Source organism: Pinus tabuliformis, chromosome 8 (assembly GCF_031772625.1).
Source record: "Pinus tabuliformis cultivar Carrire ecotype Pingquan chromosome 8, CPIR1, whole genome shotgun sequence".
Classification (NCBI taxonomy): Eukaryota; Viridiplantae; Streptophyta; class Pinopsida; order Pinales; family Pinaceae; genus Pinus; species Pinus tabuliformis.
Genome location: NC_142294.1, coordinates 458201683 through 458225163, shown reverse-complemented (window position 1 = coordinate 458225163; position 23481 = coordinate 458201683).

Genomic DNA, 23481 nt, shown 5'->3' with positions numbered 1-23481 from the left:
TACCATCACTGACTATGGTTGATAATGGTTAAATATGTACTAGTGATGTTTGAGGGGTGTTTATTATGGTTAACATATAATTAGTTATGGAGAACCATGGTTGTCCACGTCTAACTATAATTGACTATGATAGATTATGATTGACCATGGTTGTCCATGTTTAATCATTATTCACAGTGGTTCACCATGGCTAACTATGATAGGGCATCCTCACTAGGATTTGATCATGTTGACCATGGGTGAACATGGTTTTGCCAAATCTAGCCATGGTCTACCCTAGTTGACAATGGATGGACATTACTAGCCTTGGTTGACCATGGTGATGTTGGTTGATCATGTTGACCTATAGTTAATGTATAGTGACCATAGTTGACCATATTGACCTAGAGTTGACCATACTGACCATGTTGACGCATAGTTGACTATAGTTGAATATGCTAACCATGGTGGACCATGGTGACCTTGGTTGACCATGTTGACCTATAATTGACTATGGATAACAAAATCTTAAAAATTGACCATATGAGTTGAAACCAACCATTGGTTGACCATCACAACCATAGTGATCTTTGTTGGCCATGTTCAACCATTCTTAGTATGGTTGACCATGTCAAGCATGTTTGAGCATGGGTTAAAAACAATGGAGTAGTCTAACAAGGCGGAGGAATTGTATGGTTTCCATCACCGCTTGGAAAAACCTCCGGCTCCGGCCGCTGGCAATTCCTTCGCCACCCTCTGCGAGCTCCACCCAGCTCCGCCGCCTTTCACATTAACTACATCTGGCAGGAGCCCCGACTTCCATCGTTGTCTTGCCGCCGCGAGTTAATTCACCTTTCAATTCGAATTTGGTTTTTCCGCGGGCTGGTCCTGACCAATTCAACCCGACACTCCGTAGCTCCCTCCCCTGCAGTTCACCAGGTCACTAGAACAGGCGGAAAACTGATGGAACAAGCTCGACTCGCGCCTGCATCTCACCAGAACAATGAAAAACTCACTCCGCCACTTTGCAGCTCACCACCTGCACCACCCAGGCGACAAACAGGCAGGTTCAACACGTCGAACCCACTCCCTGGTTATATGTATTAATAGATATATACACAAATTCTCTGTGCTCCCAAACACCGTGTAGCCTGCAAACCCACTTGTCCTCGAGGTCAGAGGATGTCCAATTGTCTCATTTATGAAATGTGTGAGCTGCACCCACCAATAATCTACAAAGGATACCTAAAGCAAGTAACTATGTTTGCATCTGTGTTGAAATACTTTCTTCTTCTACTGCGGCTTGTATACAAAAATGAATAAAATGTTTTCATTATCATAGAATAGAATAGCGCTATTTGATGGCATTCAAATAAATCTCAGAGAATGCGTTGGAATTATAGATAGCCCTGAATGCCTGGAATCTTCTGGGGAAATCAACTGGTTGTTGATTAGGCCCATAGTTGGTTGCCTGTGAAGCAATCACATGAAAAATAAGTCATTCTGGATTCTGAAGTTTTGTGACCGCCATTCTGGATTCTGAACTTTTGTGACTGCCCAAATTTTGAACTTTTGTGACTACCCAAAAGATTAATGGACCAGTGACACACCACTGCAGAGCTTGAACTGAACTTTAACAGAACTACTTTCAACTATTTGCTCCATAGTGTCTGTTCATCAATTTTAGTAAATGTTGTATCATCTAAGCATTTCCAAGTTTTTATACTTGTAACACCTTGCCATGTTTTTTCACCTTTTTTAAGAGTAGCCATAATCACTCTGGCTCGTCTTGACCATCCTGCCTTTCCATAAGCATGGTAGCCAAATCCACCCCCATAACACAGCCAAATTCCCTAATATTTCCCACAAAAATCATTGACACGGTCGTGACCTGTGAAGGCTGTCTTGATGTCCCCAATACTTATATAAGTGCTCAAGACACCTGAGTTTATGGAAGCACAACCCACTCCTTCCTGCATTTCACCCACAATTTCTGAACCTCCAAGGTACCATTCCTCATACAGAGGAATATGGAAAAAGCCAAGAGCTGGAGCTGGATCAGTCTGTGGAGCCCATCCACTTTTATATGTATCCTGCCAACATCAAAATAAAACAAAATATATGCCTACAGTGAATCTTTTTAGCCCTCTCATGTCCAAAATATGTTCTAAAATCAACAAGCCTCCAGACAAGAATAATGCAACACTATATAGGTGGCATGTGCCTCTTCAAGACAAAATTTTAGATTTGATAAATCGGGCTGGAGTGGTAGAAATATGTGTTCAAAAAGCATATAAAATACAGTATACCCTTTTAGAAAACCTAGCTGTAATAGTGCAGAAACATCTCGGAGCCAAGCCTGCTGGCTTTCTTTGATCCACCCATAGCCAGAAATTCCAGGAACAGTCGACTTATATTGGATTAATGATAACTACAAGAAACTAGCCATTGTCGCCTTGTTTGATTCCTCTCACTTAGAAAGAAGTTAGTGCATGTTAACTTCAGGTGCTTATTCCTAGATGATCTAAGGGGTCAATTACAATTAACTAATGTTTACTATTTAGTAGTAAAGCTGCTCTTCTGTGTAAAAATACGAGAGTAAATTGTGTGGGCTGCTAGCTTAAAAATGCTAAAAGTACACAGAAAACAACTCAAAAAATACCAAGCTGGGCATGCAAACCAATGCAAAACTATGCTGAAAACTATTAATTGCCATGTAAAACAGAGTTGAACAACAAACTGTTCACTATGTTTATGTAGGAAATAACTAATTAAATGTTGATTTTGTATTTTAAATGTTTTCCTGTGCATGCAATTGAGAAAGAGGTACAAGTCTTTTTTCTTTCTGCAGTAAGTATGGAAAACTAGCAAGTTTTTTTTGACAGGAAACTGAAGAAAATGAATGAAAATCAACTGATCTATTGATCTATATACCTAAGAATGCACAAAAAATGAGTAAAATTGAATAAGTTTGTCTCTAATGGTTAAAGTAACCAGGTAAATTGACTGATGCCTTATATCAAGTCTAATAAATTAATAATGAATGTAAAAAGGGCAAGTTTAAATAGCATTCACAAACCATTGATGTTGAATGATGGATTTAGTAGACAGTAGACTTATTTGTCTTTTTTAGTTTAGGATTTAGTTTCTAGAACTTAGGAGTATTTTATCTTTATTATGGCTTATTCTGTAAACATAACATGACAGTTTAAGTTCTAAGTTTGAACCTACCTTTTGAACTGTTGATTGCATTTTGCAACTCCTTGGTCGTGAATATGATGCTTTGTTTCATTTCGTGGATGATGTTATCGATTACAATTTGTTGATGGCAAATATTATCTGTTGAAACTTGAAGGTTGATGTTATGGTTGATCATTTGATGACAATGATATAACTGCTAGATGATTCATGCTATATGTGTATTGAATGGTTAATAGTTTAATGATGATCATTAATCCAATAAATGATTTTTTTTTGGAACCTAGCAATATATGAATGTTGGTTTTTTAATTTGAAATCCATATATGATGGTTGGTGAGATTTTCCTATCAAGTAAGTTTCATTCTCCAATATAAAAATAAATTTGGCATTTTAATTTTTTTTGGGATATTATATAAATTCAACTACTTAAATTTTTATTTTTCTTTGAATATTCCAATTTCTAATCAAATTTTAAACAAATCACCTTATTAAACAGCTACCATTACCTTATTGAAATTCTAAATAATTTATTCTAAATCATTCAGGTCAACATAGATATAATTTATACGTCTCTTTTTGTTCATCTTTATTTTGACATTAAAATGAAAATATGAAATGAAAAATCAGCGTTCATATCAGACCCATTCATATGTTTTCAGTGTTGACAATGGGTATTCACTTTCATCACTAGTAATGATCGGCGCATGGCGCATGCCAGCATTCAGAATGGGAGTAGTCTAACAAGGCGGAGGAATTGCCCAGTTTCCGTCGCCGCCCAGAAAAACGTTCGGCTCCAGCCGTTAATAAATAGGAAAAATTTGTTAATAAATTTGACCAAATATGGTCTAGAACATTGAATGTTTATACTTTGAATCTATGACTCGAGATCATTATATCGTCCCCAAAAATAGACCACTATGCTTGCATGGTTGACCATCTTGGTTGTTCTGGGTGCTTGGACAAGGCAGAGGAATTGCCCGGTTTCCGTCACCGCCTGGAAAAACGTCCGGCTCCGGCCGTTAATAAATAAGCAAAATTTGTTGAATTGAGGCTTCTGTGATCCATAATATTTATAAGTAGAACTTCGGCGTAAATCACATAAAGAGAGACATTTGTCGACGCGTTTCGAACCAACCAGTGTGGCTCATCGTCAGGACAAGTTGAAGAAACAGATCCAGCTTTGCATGCTAAATAGTCTGAGCAGAGCCTCCAACGGCTATCTTGATCAACGGCTAATTTTGACTTAGGGACTGTAGTCAAAAAGTCAAAATGATAATTTAAAGGGAGTTAGTTAGATTATATAAGAAAGAGATGATGATTACGCTATTAGTTTAATAAAAAACCGTGACTTGTATGGGAATTAGTTAGATTAAGGACCTGACTTATATATATATATATATATATATATATATATATATAAAATAAATAAATAAAAGTTAGTTGAAAGGTATGATTTAAAAATAAATTAAGGGGAATTAGTTATGATAAAGACCAATATAAAGTTAATATTAAATATATAAATAAAAGTTAGTTGAAAGATATAATTTAAAAATAAATTAAGGGGAATTAGTTATAATAATGACCAATATATATATAAAAATATATAAGAGCTAGGTTAGTTAGTTATAATTACTAGAAACTTAAAAAAAAAGAAATAATATTATTTTATATGGTGATTACTTATTGGTTGGTTAAATTTATTATTATTATTATTATTTTTATTTCTTTTTTAATTGGAAATTAGTTCGAGAAAGGAACTTATTTTCATAAATATATTAATAAGATAATTTAAGATGATGGTTATAGTAATTATATATTACTAATATGTTAAAATAAGATGGAAAAATAAAACTGAATAAAACTAATTAAGAATGTGGAAGAAAAAAGAAAAAAAAAAAGAAAAAAAATGAATATATCTATATATATATATATATATATATATATATATATATAATAATAATAATAATAATAATAATAATAATATTTACTATCAAATTAATAATATTAACGATCATATTTATATAATAGTTACGATCATAATCATAAAAATCTATCATGAAGAAGTAAAGAGAAAGAGCATCTAAAAAGGAGGAGGAGGACCGGAAAAGGCATGAAAACAAGAAGGACAAACCATACCGAAAGCAAAGAAGAAGAAAAAGGAGAGGGGGAGGGCGGCGGGGGAAGGGCGGAAGAGAAAGACTAGGATGAAAGGGCAGGGATCCAACATCTACTGATCTTCCATCTGTCATCTCTATTGAGATTGTTTGGCCTTCTTTCAATCTTAATAGCCTCCCTGAATTTACGATGATGGAATTGAGCAACTTTAGCGACAACCTTGGTCTCCTCTATACACACCTGATGCTTGGTATTTTCAACATGCTCCGCCAATGCTGAAGACTTGGATCTCCCATTCTTAGGTCGGCTGCATGTTCGCTGATCCTCTGATGGATGGAGCACCGTGTTTCCCCAATATAGGGGGTCCCACAAGAACAAGGGATCAAGTAGACACCCTTCATGTCCTTAGGGTTAATGGGATCTTTCACCGATCGGAGGGAATTGCGAATGGTGTTAAGGGGCCTAAAGGTTGAGGGAATCTCATACCTCTTAAGGATCTGAGCAATCTTGTCTGTGGTTCCTTGGACATAGGGAAGATGGATACCTAGATGGCGCTCTTTAGACTCTTTCTTAATTAACGCATTTTTAGAGGCTTTTTGGAAAGCCTTCTGACCCAGGTGCCTACTATATCCATTCTCCACAAAGAAATCAAGGAGATGGGATCTCTCCTTATCAAAGCTCTCACTATCAGAAATCCTAAGGGCACGAGTAGCGAGGGTGTTAAGAACACCCATCTTCTGAGCAGGGAAATGATGGGAATCAGCATGAAGATACTGCTCAGTGTGCGTTTTCTTTCGGAACACAAAGTGTGAGAGATAGCCATCCTTATTCTTGGATATAAGAATATCCAGGAAAGGGAGGCAACCATTGACCTCTTTTTCCATGGTGAACTTAATGGCATAGGATTGGCTGTTGAGGTGATTAAAGAAGTGTTCCAACTCCTCTGGGCCATGGGGCCAGATGACCTTAGTGTCATCTACATACCTTTTCCAAAGCTTGGGAAAGAGACGAGCCAAGGCTAAAGCTTTGGCTTCGAAATCTTCCATAAAAAGATTTGCAACAATAGGGGAAAGAGGGGAACCAATGGCAACACCACAAGTCTGTTCAAAGAACTCACCCTCAAAAGAGAAGAACGTGGAAGTGAGACAGATCTCCACCAAATGAGCGGTATCGGGATCTGTTAGGCGAAAGATCACTTCCAAGGCCTCCTTAATAGGGATGCAAGTATAAAGGGAGACCACATCAAAGCTGACGAGAAAGTCCTCAGGGCTAAGCTTAATATCCTTAAGCTCGTTAACGAAGGATGCAGAGTCTTTCATGAAGGACTCAGTGCGGCCAACCAAGGGCTTAAGTTTGAGGGCAAGGAACTTAGCCAGAAGATAGGTCGGACCACCAATGGATAGCTTCATGGCCTTCTTTCTTATATAATCTAACTAACTCCCTTTAAATGATCATTTTGACTTTTTGACTATTGTCCCTAAGTCAAAATTAGCCGTTGATCAAGATAGCCGTTGGAGGCTCTGCTTAGACTATTTAGCATGCAAAGCTGGATCTGTTTCTTCAACTTGTCTTGACGATGAGCCACACTGGTTGGTTCGAAACGCGTCAACAAATGTCTCTCTTTATGTGATTTACGCCGAAGTTCTACTTATAAATAAGCAAAATTTGTTAATAAATTTGACCAAATATGGTCTAGAACATTGAATGTTTATACTTTGAATCTATGACTCGAGATCATTGTATCATCCCCAAAAATAGACCACTATGCCTGCATGGTTGACCTTCTTGGCCATTTTGGGTGCTTGGGTGAGGCCGAGAAAGGAGGCCATGAAGCTTTTGTATTGTGGGGACCTTCAGGTAGGGTATGTCACCTATGCTAGTCTCTTGCAGGGATGTGTTAACACAAATGCCTTGGCAGAGGGTAAGTGGATCCATACCCATATGATAAAAAGTGGGTTAGAGCCAAATGTATTTGTAGAAAATAATCTCATCAACATGTATGCTAAATGTGGAAGTGTCAATGATGTGCGCCAAGTGTTTAACAAAATGTATGAGCGGAATGCTATTACAGGATATGTTAAACAGGGTGCAACTAAGTTTTCTTGCCAAATGTTTGACGAAATGCCTGAGAAGGTCTTGGTTTCTTGGAATTCAATCATTGTAGAATATGCAAACACTGGGGATGGGGAGAAGGCAGTTGGTTATTTTGTCCGAATGTTGAGGGTAGGGATGAGATCGGACTGGATCACTTTCACTAGTGCTCTTGGTGTTTGTGTTGGTATTGAAGATTTCATTGCCTTTTCTTTGTTCTAACACATCTCTTTTGCCATGGGTAGTGGCATGTGTGCGTAATGATTTCCTGCTATAAATTTCACATATTTATGGCAACACTGAGAATCTTGGAGGACAGAGTACTAGTACAGTTGTGATGTAAACATACATTGTAGAAAGCCCTTTCATTCAAGTCTAGTCCTGCTTAGCAAATGGTCGCCCTAAAAAATCATGGCCAGCATTCATTGGATTGCATCTGTTCATGTTTTCAAAGGAATCTTTTCTTTTAGGAACGCCATGTTCAAAGTGAATGAGGAAAGAAGCAACATTTTAAAGGAAATGCTTGCATCCCAAATTTTTTGCATCCTTTTGTGCTATTTATTTTTGTCATTATTGAGTGATTGATATTTTAGACCTCAAAAAAAGCATAAAAGAGGTTTTATATTTATATATATGTTGGATAACTTGCTAAGATTGAAATTTTTGTTTTGATGTCCTTGCATATTGTTTGACCAGATTAGTTCAAAACGCACAAGCGAAGCAAATGGCAATATATCATTGATCTTGAGGTGCAAGACTTCAAAGACAAAATGACATTCTCTAGTAAAGACTTGGTTTGGGTGGAAATAAATAGAAAAAACAATAGTATTGATCGAGTTGCTGTAATCCCATTATGACGAGTTGCTGACTTTATCAAAGGAGAGGAGGAAAATCCTATTGCTCCATGTAAATTCATACGAAAAACAAAAAAAGAACCAAAAGAAAGAGCTACTACTGCATTGCAATATGATATCTGAGTATTTAAAATATGTATTGTTTAGATCTTTTGAAACCATGGTTATCTTTCTTTATATGTACTAACAATTTAAATTTTTTGTGTAGTTATCATTGTTCATTTGGTCTAGAGGAAAAAAGAGGAAATATTTCAGCTAAATGAAGGACCTCATTTGTGCAGAAGAGGGGTTGCCAATGCCACTTTATTGTGAAAGTTATGCAAGAATTTCATGATAGAGCAATATTAACTTTCAATATGTATGAACATGAAGATAGGGAAGGTTGGGCTTGTCATGGTCAATGTGACACTTTAGGTGAGACCAGGGCCTTGCATAGGCCAAAGTTGTCAAGGGACATTGTTGCATATGTAGAGAGTTGTTTTTTTTTGGGAGTGCCTATTGATGTAGTGTATAGAACCCACATTAAAAGACATGTTGACATCGATGTGGCAGCTCGAGATAGAGATTTCTTCTTATGCAGGAAAGATATTGTAAACATCTATAATAAGTTGGCGAAGGGAAACTATCAACTTCACAAAAAGGATGAAATGAGTGTAAACCTTTGGTATCAAAAGCATCGAGAATATTTTTTTCTTTTACCAAAAGCCCAATGGTGTGGAGGTCCCTTTTATAATAGGGATTCAAACAAAGTGGATGTTGGAGACAATGGTTAAGTTATTGCACAATAGCTTAATAGCCATGGATTCAACATTTAACAGAAATAAATATGGGGTAAGTAAGATGCCATTGATTTATTGAATATATTTATTTAAGTTGTATACATTCAGAATAATTAATAACTTGTATTTGAATTTATGTAATGTTGAAAATGACAGTATTAGTTGTATACACTTGTGGCATTTGATGAACAACAAAGCGGGGTCCCTATTGCATGGGTCGTGGCATCACAAAACACATCAGATGATATTGCAATATGGCTGGAGTAGCTCATGCGCAAGTGTTTCCAAGCCCGTTCTGATTGGAAAGTCAATGCTTTCATGGTTGATGATGCACTGGCTGAAATCAATGCCTTGAGGTAACTTTAATATTGTCATGATATAAGCAAACTTGCATTTTTTCTAAAAATACCACACTAAAATGCATTGAATATGACAAGAGGATCACAGGTTGTGATGTGATCTTATGCGTTTGGCATGTACAGAGGGCTTGGTTGAAAAATGTCAATTGGTTGGCCACTAGTTCCATAAAAGCGAAGGAGATGTTTAGTGAGTTAGGTTTCATCATGAAACACACTCTCAATTATGAAGTGGAAGATGCAATCAATCAATTTTTTATCAAGTTTGTAGATGAAGAGAAGTTCTTAGACTATTTTAACAAGAATTGGGTCACTGGAGATAAGATTCGTAAGTAAACATTTTTTCCGTATTATATGAATTTTTTTTTTATAAAGGTGATATAGTGAGACTGACATCGTTCTATTTGCAATTAGGTATGTGGGTGAAAGGTTGTCGAGAGTTTCCTCATGCAAATCAGGAGACCAATAATGCTGTTGAGTCATACCATTGTTACCTAAAAACAACATTTCTATCTGATAGAAGGAAAAAATGTGCTCGGAGGATGGATTGGTTATTGCATATGCTACTAACAACAGTTGAACCTTGTTATCGGTTCAAGGAAATCTTAAAAGAAGAAGGATTTCTAAACAACTACAAGAGAGAAAAGTAGCTAGAATCATTAATGGAACGAGTAAGAAAAATTATGCATACTGATTGTTTTCCTCATGAGAGCATAACTCGTGCTTATTGGGTGAGAAGTGAGACAGATTGAGGTAAAAAATACCTTGTCACCTGGTATCGTAAGGATTTTATAACGTGTGAATGTCCATGGCCTATCCGTGGAAACATTTGCAAGCATGCCATAAAGGTTAATTGGTTTTATTTCCACTCGGATAATTAAAATCCATTGCTTCATCAACATGTAGAGGATAGCATATGCAATGACCCACCTGAGATCAATATAGAACCTCAAAACCATTATGCAGATGTCGATGCTACTCTTATGGCCACAACTGTTGTTGATGCAGATGCCGAGGCACTTCATTTGGCAAGGGAGGAGTTGTTTAGCTATACACGTCTCATTTTAGATAACCCTCCCACTACTTTGACGAAGACAATCCAGTTGATTGGTATGCTTAAAAAAATGTTGGATGAAGCCAATAATTTACACGTTACTAATTTTGACTTCACACCTGGATTGGGTTCTCTTGAGCCATCTTTGAAGAGGAAAAAGAGTTTCCTTAGCCCCACAAAGAAAAGAAGAAGCATCAGGAAAAACAATGGTTTGGAAATTGATTTAAATGTTGATCCATCAGAATATGAACCATTTGAGTTTCGATACCTCAATAAGAGAGGACGTCATTGATCAAATAATGTCGTGTTTATGGTTCCAAGTTAGTTTCATGTGTTGAATAGAGTCATCGTTTTAGATTTAAGTATTTAATCATCACCATTATTTAACATGTGGTATGTTTATTTTTACAGCAATGCAACAATCCCCAACCATGGCGATAACCCAAGACCAAAGGGAGATGCAAAACCATCCAACCTTACCTGCCATGCTAGGTACATTTGACACTCTTTGATTTTGTGTGCACATATACCTTGATGCTCTAGAAAATTTCTTTGTGATAACGTTTGACACTTTTCTAGGTAACTATAGAATAAGTGGAGAAGCATCATCTTCTACCATGACTGATCATCTATGGAAGGACTTCAACTCTAGTGGGAATCAATGAGGTATGCACAAAGAATAGATAAGCTAGGTTTTCATGGCATCGTCAGGTGGCCCTTTTTCATATGATAAGTATATTTATGTTTTCCTATTGTTATGTTGTTATGAAAATACCTTTTTCATAATCTGTTCATGCTCATGCTGTTATTTTTTCCCTATCCATCATGTTGGCTGTCAAATAGAATCTCTTTACTTATTTATGTTCATGCAACATGTTTGATTTTTATACTTAAACATGTAGTTACTATGTTCTCATACCTATGTTCATGGTTCTATGTTTATTAGATTTATAGATATTTATATTTTACATATTTATAAATTTATGATTAGATGGTGAAAGGCCAATGAGGTTTGAACCTTATCATTGCATTTTTTGTTGTTGGATTTTTTATTCCTTGCCTCTAGTGAGAGATCTCGTTGGATTTTCATGACTTCATCAAGCTGATTTTGCCTTCGTGGAATAGTATATGATAGCGTAGTATATTGTTATGTTATTTTGAACATGCCCTCTTCATGATTTGTTGATATTCACTGAACGATGTTCTATCCTTTTATTCTTGTGATAAAGTGTTAACTGTTCTATTGCCCAAATCAATGTTGGTTGTTATATTTTAGTTGTGTGTTCAGTGAAAGTGTTTATTTTGATCTTGAGTGCTCGTGTATATATGCGTGTTGATGTTCCTGGTCACATATAGTTTATGGTCTGCTAGGATAATGATGGTGTTGATTAATTTTCAAAATTTTAACATGGATCCTCTTTTTTTTTAGGTTGTTCTGCTTCCAACCAGGATTGTCCATGCATTGAACCTCAATGTGGAAGAAATAAATTCTCAGCCAAGCACACAATGTGGTATTTTTCCAAGCATGCAATTCTCATCCGAGCACACAATTTTTATCTATACAAATATTTTTTGTTGTAAAACGCATCATGGAAGTGATGGTCATGGTTGAAGGCTTGTATTTTATGTAGTCCATGGTTTTTCGACTTCTAGTTGTACAACAAGTGATAAAGCTATGATAGATTAATTTACCTTTTGTATACGCATCATTACATGAAATGATGCTTTGGAAGCACAAGGGAAGTATTATTCAATACTGTGGCAGTTTCCACGGTCTTGAGGAAATAGTTCTAGCATTTTGTAATAAGTTGTATATAATGAAATCCATTACAGTGAATTTTTTGCTAGCAATCTGTTATATTTATAAACTTTCGATTTTTAGCTCCAATCCATTTGGTAATCAATAAAATACAATTTTAGGAGTTCTTTGATGGAACCTCAGAAAAAGGCACTATTCTGAGTAATTTGTATATGTCTGGAAATCAAATTGTTGAGATGATTGCAGGATTGGGATTCTATAGATTCTGCTGCTGTCTATTGTAGGTCTCACTATGTCATCTTGTCCTCTGCATCATTCCTCATAATGTCTAAAACCACTCACTCCGCATTCATACTAAAGCCTGTGCAAGAAGTTCTTGTCTGAGCTACATTTCTCAACACCAATTACCCCGACTTGAGCTCCATGGTTCTCTTGTCCGTCTTTAAAATCACCATGCTACAATCTAGCATCCACTGCTTCTAACCACCTAATAAATTCTTCACCAATATTTCTCCCATCTTATGCTCATTCTGCCACTCCTTCCTCAATTGAATTTGCGGGGCTTCAGTAACGGATTTGAACACTATTGACTATATACTCTAGAGTGCAAGAACCAAGGTTTAGTTGGTAATAGATTTAATTCATTTTGGATGGGAATATTCAATAGATTCACCTCACTCGAGAAGTTAGAAAAGAAACTGGAATTTCACATAAAATTTTGACAAGAAAAGTCTTCTCTTTCAAGAGACCTATGTTCTAAAATTGTGAGAAATATCGTGAGCCACTGAATGACTTAGTAATTATGCACTTCGGTAACCTATGCCAGTGCCAAATAACTAATAACAGAAAAACACAAGAAGAGTAAAAATCTGGAGAAAGTAAGAATGCTATTTAATTGAACAGTCACTGAACAAGAGACTTTCATTGTCTATAAAGTTATGAACACAAACTCTCATATATTTGGAGCTATACTTTACAGTCTGTCACAATAGCTAATCATTTTCTGTTAGATCTAAAACTTTTAGTTCGCAACTTGCAACAACATCAAACGAGAGGACATGGTATGACCTAGTAATCTTTTAGTGATGGATCTCAAATAGCACTAAGAATTAACATTAATTGCTCCTTATTCATGAGAAGAAAAAGTGAAGCCTATGTATTAAAAACTCCATGTTGAAATAATAATTTTATAACTTGGATTGCTACAGAACTGGATGTTCTGCCAACTGAGTTTGACTTGACCTCTGTGATGACAAAACTTGCAAATAATTGAAAGGTAATTTGCATATAGTTTTTTCACAAAAGGTTTCCTTCATGGATGTGGTACAAGGTTTTATTTGTGATTTATTGTTCTATAATGTGTTTATCGAAAGTTAACAAGATTCATTGTTGAGAAAATTTAATGGAGAAAAATAGGAAAATGAATTTGTGCAATTTCCTTAGTATCATACACCAAGAATAAGTTAGCTTCAATAATGTTTGACCTCAACAATGAGACACCATCAAGAAATATCAATATGCTTCAAGTGCAGTTGCACTAGAGTCTAGAAGCATTTACTATTAGGTGACCTTAATTGTTAGACACAATGTATCAACTCAGTTTCTACTTTAACATCTTTTGGAAAAGGAATACTCAAGCCTATGGCTGGCAAACCAGTGCCAGGTCTCATTTGAGCTTTGAAAATGCAATGCATAAAACTTCAGCAATGAAAAGCCATTGAGAAATGTGATTAAAATGCAGTAGAAGAAAAACTAAACATAAGAATCATTTACTGTTTACCCTGATTAAATAGATATCTTGTAAAAATTCAGTTCCTACATCGACTTTTGTAAGAGTCGAAGATATAAAGAAGCCCATGGGTTACAAAGGGCCAGGTCTGCTATGGATTTGAAAACGTGGCGAACTATACAATGCAAAGTTTAACCATTTGATTTTATCATCTTGAAGATGGGTTCATCAGAATCGCTTCTAATAAGTTGAAGTTCTTCCTGTAGTATTAATAAAATCGTAACTCCATTATTTTTAGTGTGCATATACCTGCACCTTAAGAACCACTCCAACAAAATAACAATCCAAGATGCAACAAATAAGAGCATGAAAAATGAGCTATTTCTATTGACTTAGACTTCACTGGGAAATGTCATAGTAAATATGTTGTTCTCAACATCCAGGGACATATGACATGCATGAAGTCCGTATAGAGTCTATACACATCTGAGATTCATGAATAGAGAATTGCCTCCTTGGAAAGAAAAATGAAGGTTGCAACAAGGATGAAAAGAATACATAAATGAATGCGTTAACACCTTTTCCATGTGAATCAATTTTCCCAAGCATATCTTCTTGGCCAGTATCAAGGGTCAACTTTCAATGACACAACTCGAGATTGTCGATTATGCTTTGTAACCTTAACAAAAACTGCTGAGAGGCAGGAGGGTGCCTACCAAGGCCTACGAACTTCTTGCTCACCTTTCAAGCATGCCACTGGAGTGAAACAAGCAACACATGCCCCAAAACAAAGGTCAATCAGAATCAGAAAATCAAGCCAAACTTAAAATACGGACATATAAAAAGCTTTACATTCATAGATGCACTTTGTAGTTGGCAATAATAACAAAGGAAAATAATGAGTAATGGAGGACCAACAGTCCTGAGTGTGCAATTTTAACATGTAATAATAATAATAGATGGCACTAACCTTTAATATGTCGAAGTTCATTGCACAAAGTTATAAAATCCCCCCATTTCATGTGACACCGCCTAATCAACCGCAAAATCTGCTCAGTGGTAAATGTTGATAAGCTATCCAAATATTCTCCATTAACACCATTCTCTTTGAAAATCTGCGTGTAATTGCCAAGACCAATTTCATCCAGCCATACCCCAACATCCTGAATAATACTCCCACATGTCAAATTTGGCTAAAATAGAAATTTTCCTAGGCTTCAGAAGCAGTCATAGATAGACTTGTGCCATGCTTAGGAGACTGAAAATGAAGCATCTCATAAATATCTGCTATAACAATCAAAGACACTTCAAACTACAAAAATCTATCCTGCAAAATTTCCCTTATCATAGCTCATCTATTGATGTAAAGTCATCTATAAAAGGAATTTTGCAAGAGCTAAGAATGCCTTGCCATTCTATGCTATTTATAATTGAAAGCATGCAACTATTGCGATATTTAGAAACAACATGCTCTTCCAATGATCATTATACTTGGGAGCAATTTTATTTTCTTTTCTTACCATACAAAACTACTAATGTGTGCTCACAGTTCCGTACCTCTCACTCATGAGATCCATTACAACTCCACCTGTATTCACTGTTTAGTATATCCCACTCATAAGGTGAGTCATCAAGGATTGTACCTCTCTAAAAAAATGTGAGATCTCTAGCTACAAATGGCTCTTGGGAATTAAGATAGGTCTTTTTGTGAAGTGTGCTCTGGTTTGGAAGATATTATTTGGGCCAATAACAGCCTCCATACTGCCTTGGATTTGACCTGAGACATTCTTTTCCTAGGTTAGTATGATATTCAACCATAAACTATTTCCTGCTAAGATATACTTCTATCATTCAAAGTCTGTGTTCAGTTCTAATTGAATCTCTGGTATTCTGCTACTGTTGGATTTGGCCCGAGTTGACACCCATTTGACATACTTTTTTCCTGGGTTATATGATGTTCAGCTACAAACTATTCCCCACTAACATTTACTTTGTTATTCAAAGTCTGTGTTCATTTCTCATTGAAATCTCTGGTATTTCCCTGCTGTTACTATTGTTTATGTCTTTGCTATTAGTACCCTTAAAAACTGTTGAATTTTGCTGTAGTTAGTTGCCTTGTGAATTTCCTAATTTAGGGTTGCTTAGTATCCAGATTCTCAGAACTATTTCCATATTTCAGATTTTAGTTCTCTTTTCAGGTTTCCATGCTGGCTAATAACAGTGGCAATAGAGCCCCGATTGATAACCAATTCATACCATATTTTTCAGTTACATTTCAGATTATAAAATTAGGTCCATAAGAGCAACCCAGTATAATTTAATGTTATTTCTATGTTTGGGGCCTTTCATCTGAAGAGAACAATTAGAGAAACATTGTTTATATTCAAATGCATACTCGCTCATATGCATTGAACTACAGAACATAAATCTTACGTTCAATTTCATTGCATCTTTTCAATGCCCATGGAAGTCACAAATGGAGTCTTGATATTAAAAGACTCATCGACTTCCAAGTCCAAGTGGACTCTTGAATTTGACGTTGCTTTGAAGATATCGAGTGGAGCCAGAGCCTCCATGTCTTGGACTTGCAAGTCAAACAATTCAGATTGACTCAGCCCATTAGACTTGATTGTCTATCTATGTACACACAAAATAAAGATAATAGAAAGCACTCAATTTGCTTATATTTCTGACCTAAATTCACAGTCGACTAAGCAAACCTGTCAGTTGTCTAAAATCCATGGCATTTTGTAACACGTAGTATCATTTATTTGGTAATCAATAAAATACAAGTTTAGGAGTTCTTTGATGGAACCTCAGAAAAAGGCACTATTGTGAGTAATTTGCATTTGTCTGGAAATCAAATTGTTGAGACGATTGCAGGATTGGGAGCTAGAACAACTATGAAGAATTCATGACATTAAGGTTTCTGCTCAAATGTGCTCTGAACAACAATGTTTCTTAGCTGCAGGTGTTTAGGGATTCTAGATTGTTAATCAGTTGGATGAATGGCAGAGGACAGCTGCACAAGATTTCTTTAGGACTTTGGGTGATCATTTAAAATAAGTTGCAAATTCATTTCAGCCTGTTACTGACACTGATGTCTTTAGAGACCAAAATATGACCGTAGCCACATCATCAAAGAGGGACTACAAGTACTTTCAGGGAAAATTATAATCAAAGAGAACAGGATATAGTGTTATATGCTACAAATATTTTTGTCTCTATTTTTGTGGAGATCTACAAAAAAATTAGTGTTGCCCTTGATTCTTCTTGCTTTTCTCTCTCTTAATTGTTTTCATTCCTTATTATGAGAAGAATGGTCGAAATATAAATAGAAGCTATATATGACGCACTTTCTTAATCCTGTCATGAAACTTTTGGTATCTTGTAAAACATAAGATTTGATAACTATCATCATATCAAAATTGTTAACAATATGGACGACATTAGACAAATTGATTTTCAGGTTTCTAAAGATCACAGAAAGGATTTGATTACTTTCAACAATACCTGAATTTTTTATTTTGAATGGAAAATCTAATTTGACAATAACAAAGTCAAAATTATATTTTTGAAGTTCTTTAATAAACTTTTTTCCATCTTGGTTAAACATTTACGATCTTCCAAACTACATGGCTTGGACATTTTTCAGAAAGGACTAGTTGTATCATTGAATGTAATCGCGTGCACTCTTTGGTGTTTGTGATGTGAGAGCTTATTTTATCACACAAACAAAGTGATGCTTATGAATATGCCTCTAAGATCCTTATTTAAATTTTGAAAATTTAAGTTCTTTAAGCTTAGGCATAATTTATAGCAATGTCAAAACACCAGAACTACCCTATCACATTTTATAAAATAATGCAAAGGATCTAAACGAATTTTTATTCTCAACAAAAAATGTAGAAGTTTGTTTCTTGTACTGTTTCTTGTCGCTAATTGCAAGTAATCCTCTTAGCTCTCTTACAAGAACAACTAGAACACCAACTGCATATTTTCTAGTTTTTATCTAAGAATCCCTTTGTAGAGGAAAAACTAGTGCAAGATTTGGAGGAAGTGGAATGGTCACATGGAAGATTTAGCATCGTAGACCATCATGATGGATGTGATTTCTTGGAGAAATATTGATATTTTATTACATATGACACACTCAGCATGAGCAAGATTTCCTTTGATTTAAAAAGACTAGGTCCTGACTATCATGATAAATCCACAAGCACAAGATTTGAAATACAGAGAAGTCAAGCCAAAATAAAGTTGTGATTTGGGAAAACTATTGGGATGGAATCCAAGGTGGAGACGGGAAGAGTGACTGGGTGATTGAGAAATAATAGTGTTATTAACAATAAATTCCTTATAAACTTAGTAAAGAAACCTTTCATCACTGATAAACAACCAACGAACAAATCACATAGCATATCAATATCTATCCAGAATTAAAGATCTGAGAAGGTGTTTGGAAGGATTAGACAACACCATAATGTATTAATGATAATCACAAAACCATGAACCAATTACTTTTCTCAAAATACATTTGTCCATGTACATGGAATATATAACATTTTTCCATAAATTTGTCTCCCATACAAAAAACCGTAATCATTGCATGTTGGGGAAAAATAAAACATTAACAGGTTCTTCTCTAGTGAAAGAACCATGCTATGATAGACCCCAGAGAAATGATAACAACAACCCATTCACACAATGGGGATATATATTGATGGTGATCAATGATTTCTGTTGCAGTGGATGGTGATGCTATGTCATATTTGACATCTACATATGTGCTTAAAAATGCTCTGGACATTATATCAGTGGACATATTTTCAATATCTGCAAAGCGATTGATGGTAAAATGTTGAAATTGAAAACTCCAATTTATTGCTTCCTTATGAAGAGGTTGTAAATTGTCCTTCCGAACCCGATAGATGCCTTTCATCTGATTACATATCAACTCTGAGTTGGTGAAGACTTCAATATCATTGACATCATGTTGTTTTGCCTCTTTTAGCCCTTCAACGATGGCAGTGTAATATGCCTCATTGTTTCTTGTCATTCCAGGCACTTCTCTCTTTCCATGAAATAAATGAAATAAATGATTTGTTGCCATATTGTAAAGGATGAATTTAATAACTGCTTGACCTAGATTTGGAAAGCAAGACACTTCAATGCATAAACGCCACTTTTGCACCATTTTTTACACTTCAAAAACCTGAAAAATAAAGTAACAATAAATTCATGTTAAAAAAGTAGACAATTATCTATTTCCTAATACTCAACATGTTTTTCAATCATATATAATTCAAAAAAACAGATAATTTGTGTTCATTTACACTACAACACTTTCAATACTGGCAACTATTCTGCAGAAAATACATCTAGCAATCACCACTTTATTGGAATTGTTTGCAAACTCTAAAAATATTTATCCTTACCGACTGTCCATACACCAAAAACCGCATAACCCTAGACTAACAGAGCATTGTCTAAGAAAATCATGATTCATGTATATGCCTTATGTGTGACAGAAAAGCCATTTGTCATATAACATCACAAGAAACTTATTCAGCCACTCTACATGAACGGTTCCTTCACACTACACTTGCTAAGGGTTGAACTTCATCAATAACATTTGGAACAACTTTTCTATTACAATTGGGGGATAGGGGATCCTCATAATCTTGTCCATCTTAATATCTAAAGAAGCATGCATTTTCTTTATAAATTCAAAATTTCCTACTCTTCCTTCTCAGGCATGCCAGGAGGGGGAATTTACTTATGCTTCTTTAGGCATTGAGAAAAATTGACAAAGTATCATACAAAACATGATTTCATTATGTTGTTTCTTCTTTTCTGTAGACTTCGATTAAATTGTTACTTTGAAGTGATGCATGTACTCTAATGCATCCACATCACTAGTTTTGGTAGATAATAGGCATTTTTAAGTGTATTTGAAGAGGACAGTGAATTCATATATATGGAGTCCAAATTAAAAAACCAACCATCATATATTGCCAGGTTCCAAAAAAAATCATTTATTGGATTAATGATCATCATTAAACTATTAACCATTCAATACACATATAGCATCAATCATCTAGCAGTTATATCATTGTCATCAAATGATCAACCATAACATCAACCTTCAAGTTTCAACAGATAATATTTTCCATCAACAAATTGTAATCGATAACATCATCCACGAAATGAAACAAAGCATCATATTCACAACCAAGGAGTTGCAAAATGCAATCAATAGTTCAAAAGCTATGTTCAAACTTAGAAATTAACTGTCATGTTATGTTTACAGAATAAGCCATAATAAAGATAAAATAATCCTAAGTTCTAGAAACTAAATCCTAAACTAAAAAAGACAAATAAATCTACTGTCTACTAAATCCATCATTTAGCATCAATGGTTTGTGAATGCTATTTAAGCTTGCCCTTTTTACATTCATTATTAATTTATTAGACTTGATATAAGGCATCGGTCAATTTACCTGGCTACCTTAACCATTAGAGACAAACTTATTCGATTTTACTCATTTTTTGTGCATTCTTAGGTATATATATCAATAGATCAGTTGATTTTCATTCATTTTCTTCAGTTTCCTATAAAAAAAAAACTTTCTAGTTTTCCATACTTACTGCAGAAAGAAAAAAGACTTGTACCTCTTTCTCAATTGCATGCACAGGAAAACATTTAAAATACAAAATCAACATTTAATTAGTTATTTCCTACATAAACATAGTGAACAGTTTGTTGTTCAACTCTGTTTTACATGGCAATTAATAGTTTTTAGCATAGTTTTGCATTGGTTTGCATGCCCAGCTTGGTATTTTTTGAATTGTTTTCTTTGTACTTTTAACATTTTTAAGCTAGCAACCCACACAATTTACTCTCGTATTTTTACACAGAAGAGCAGCTTTACTACTAAATAGTAAACATTAGTTAAATGTAATTGACCCCTTAGATCATGTAGGAATAAGCAGCTGAAGTTAACATGCACTAACTTCTTTCTAAGTGAGAGGAATCAAACAAGGTGACAGTGGCTAGTTTCTTGTAGTTATCATTAATCCAATATAAGTCAACTATTCCTGGAATTTCTGGCTATGGGTGGATCAAAGAAAGCTAGCAGGCTTGGCTTCGAGATGTTTCTACACTATTACAGCTAGGTTTTCTGAAAGGGTATACTGTATTTTATATGCTTTTTGAACACATATTTTTGCCACTCCAGCCCAATTTATCAAATCTAAAATTTTGTCGTGAAGAGGCACATGCCACCTATATAGTGTTGCATTATTCTTGTCTGGAAGCTTGTTGATTTTAGAACATATTTTGGACATGAGAGGGTTAAAAAGATTCACTGTAGGCATATATTTTGTTTTATTTTGATGTTGGCAGGATACATATAAAAGTGGATGGGCTCCACACAGTGATCTAGCTCCAGCTCTTGGCTTTTTCAGTATTCCTCTGTATGAGGAATGGTACCTTGGAGGTTCAGAAATTGTGAGTGAAATGCAGGAAGGAGTGGGTTGTGCTTCCATAAACTTAGGTGTCTTGAGCACTTTTGTAAGTATTGGGGACATCAAGGAAGCCTTCACAGGTCACGACCATGTTAATGATTTTTGTGGGAAATATCAGGGAATTTGGCTATGTTATGGGGGTGGATTTGGCTACCATGCTTATAGAAAAGAAGGATGGTCAAGACGAGCCATAGTGATTATGGCTACTCTTGAAAAAGGTGAAAAAACATGGCTAGGTGTTATAAGTATAAAAACTTGGAAACGCTTAGACAATACAACATTTACTAAAATTGTTGAACAGACACTATGGAGCATATAGTTGAAAGTAGGTTTGTTAAAGTTTAGTTCAAGCTTTGCAGTGGTGTGTCACTGGTCCATTAATCTTCTGGGCAGTCACAAAAGTTCAAAATTTGGGCAGTCACAAAAGTTCAGAATCCAGAATGGCGGTCACAAAACTTTAGAATCCAGAATGACTTATTTTTTCATGTTTAGGTTGGCAGTTTTGTTCTTAGTTCTTTTTAATCAATCCACGTGATATGTTCTTAAGAGGACTATACCAACTATGGGCCTAATCAATAACATATTTTGATTTTTAGAACATATGAAAAGTGAGAATTACCAAGAAATTCTCACAAGAAAAATCTCACTTTTTAGAACATATTTTGGACAAAATCTCACCAACCATCATATATGGAGTTCAAATTAAAAAATCAACCATCATATATTTCCAGGTTCCAAAAAAAATCATTAAAAAAAAAAACCCACAAAATCTCCTAATTACTTCAAATGCACAAAAAAACCAAAGAATCACCTCATCAGTTCCAATGAAAAAAATCCAAAAAAACCCTTAATAAACTTAATAAAGATGAAATGGAACATATGTATACATGTTATGAATTATGACTCAGTTTATGCATAATTTAAATGTAAGTCTAGTTATTAATCTATTTATTCATAATTTAAATTCTCCATATAGTTTAAATATGGTCATATGGTCTGGTATATGCTGTTGGAAGCTTTGATGGTTGGTTGAAAAGTATGATTTAATTTTTCCATATAGTTTATGGTCTGGTAATATGTTGTTGGAGGCTTTGGTGATTGGTTGAAAAGCATCACTTAAATTCTCCATGTATAATTTAAATATGATATCTGATGTGTGCTCCACGAAGCTTTGGTGGTTGGTTGAAAGCTCCCGAAAGAGGCTTTAGATGTTACAGTTGAGGAGATTTCAAATTTTGGTACATACCCTTAAGAGTTTAGGAGATTTCAAATTTTGGTACATACCCTTAAGAGTTCAGGAGATTTCAAATTTTGGTACATACCCTTGAAAGTTCAGTAGATTTCAAATATTTCAAATTTTGGTACATACCCTTAAGAGTTCAGGAGATTTCAAATTTTGGTGCACACCCTTAAGAGTTCAGTATATTTCAAATTTTAGTACATAACCTTAAGAGTTGAGGAAATTTCAAATTTTGGTACATACCCTTAAGTAGCTAAATAGTTATAACTCTGTCTAATGCCTTCATCTAATTCAAGTTAAATCCTAAATAGAGACATAATAATAATGATAACTTTTCATTACATTCTCCTTTTTATTAAAGCTTAACCAGATGTTCACAAAATTTTAAACACTATTCCAAATTCTACAAATCAAACATAACAATCCCTGCTCTCATCCTATGTATAGAACCATATGACTTTCGGAAGAGATTATCATGGATCTAGAAAATATTTAATTTGATACCAGGAATCCATTTCCTACAGAATCATATGATTTTCAGAAGAGACCACTCATCTTAAGATCTAGAAAATCCATTTCCTTCTCATAATCCCCAATTTCCCATACAAATTTATCACAATATGCTTATGCTCTAGTGATATGGTTTCCTTGCTTCCAAATATGTGAAGCTAATTTAAAATTTAACATGATGTTTAACTGTGAAAACCTACATACACTAGTGGCTTCCTTCCTACTCTTATATCAGTGATGCCTCTTAGCTCTAGCAGTGCAACCATTGGCTTCCCTTCCTTACC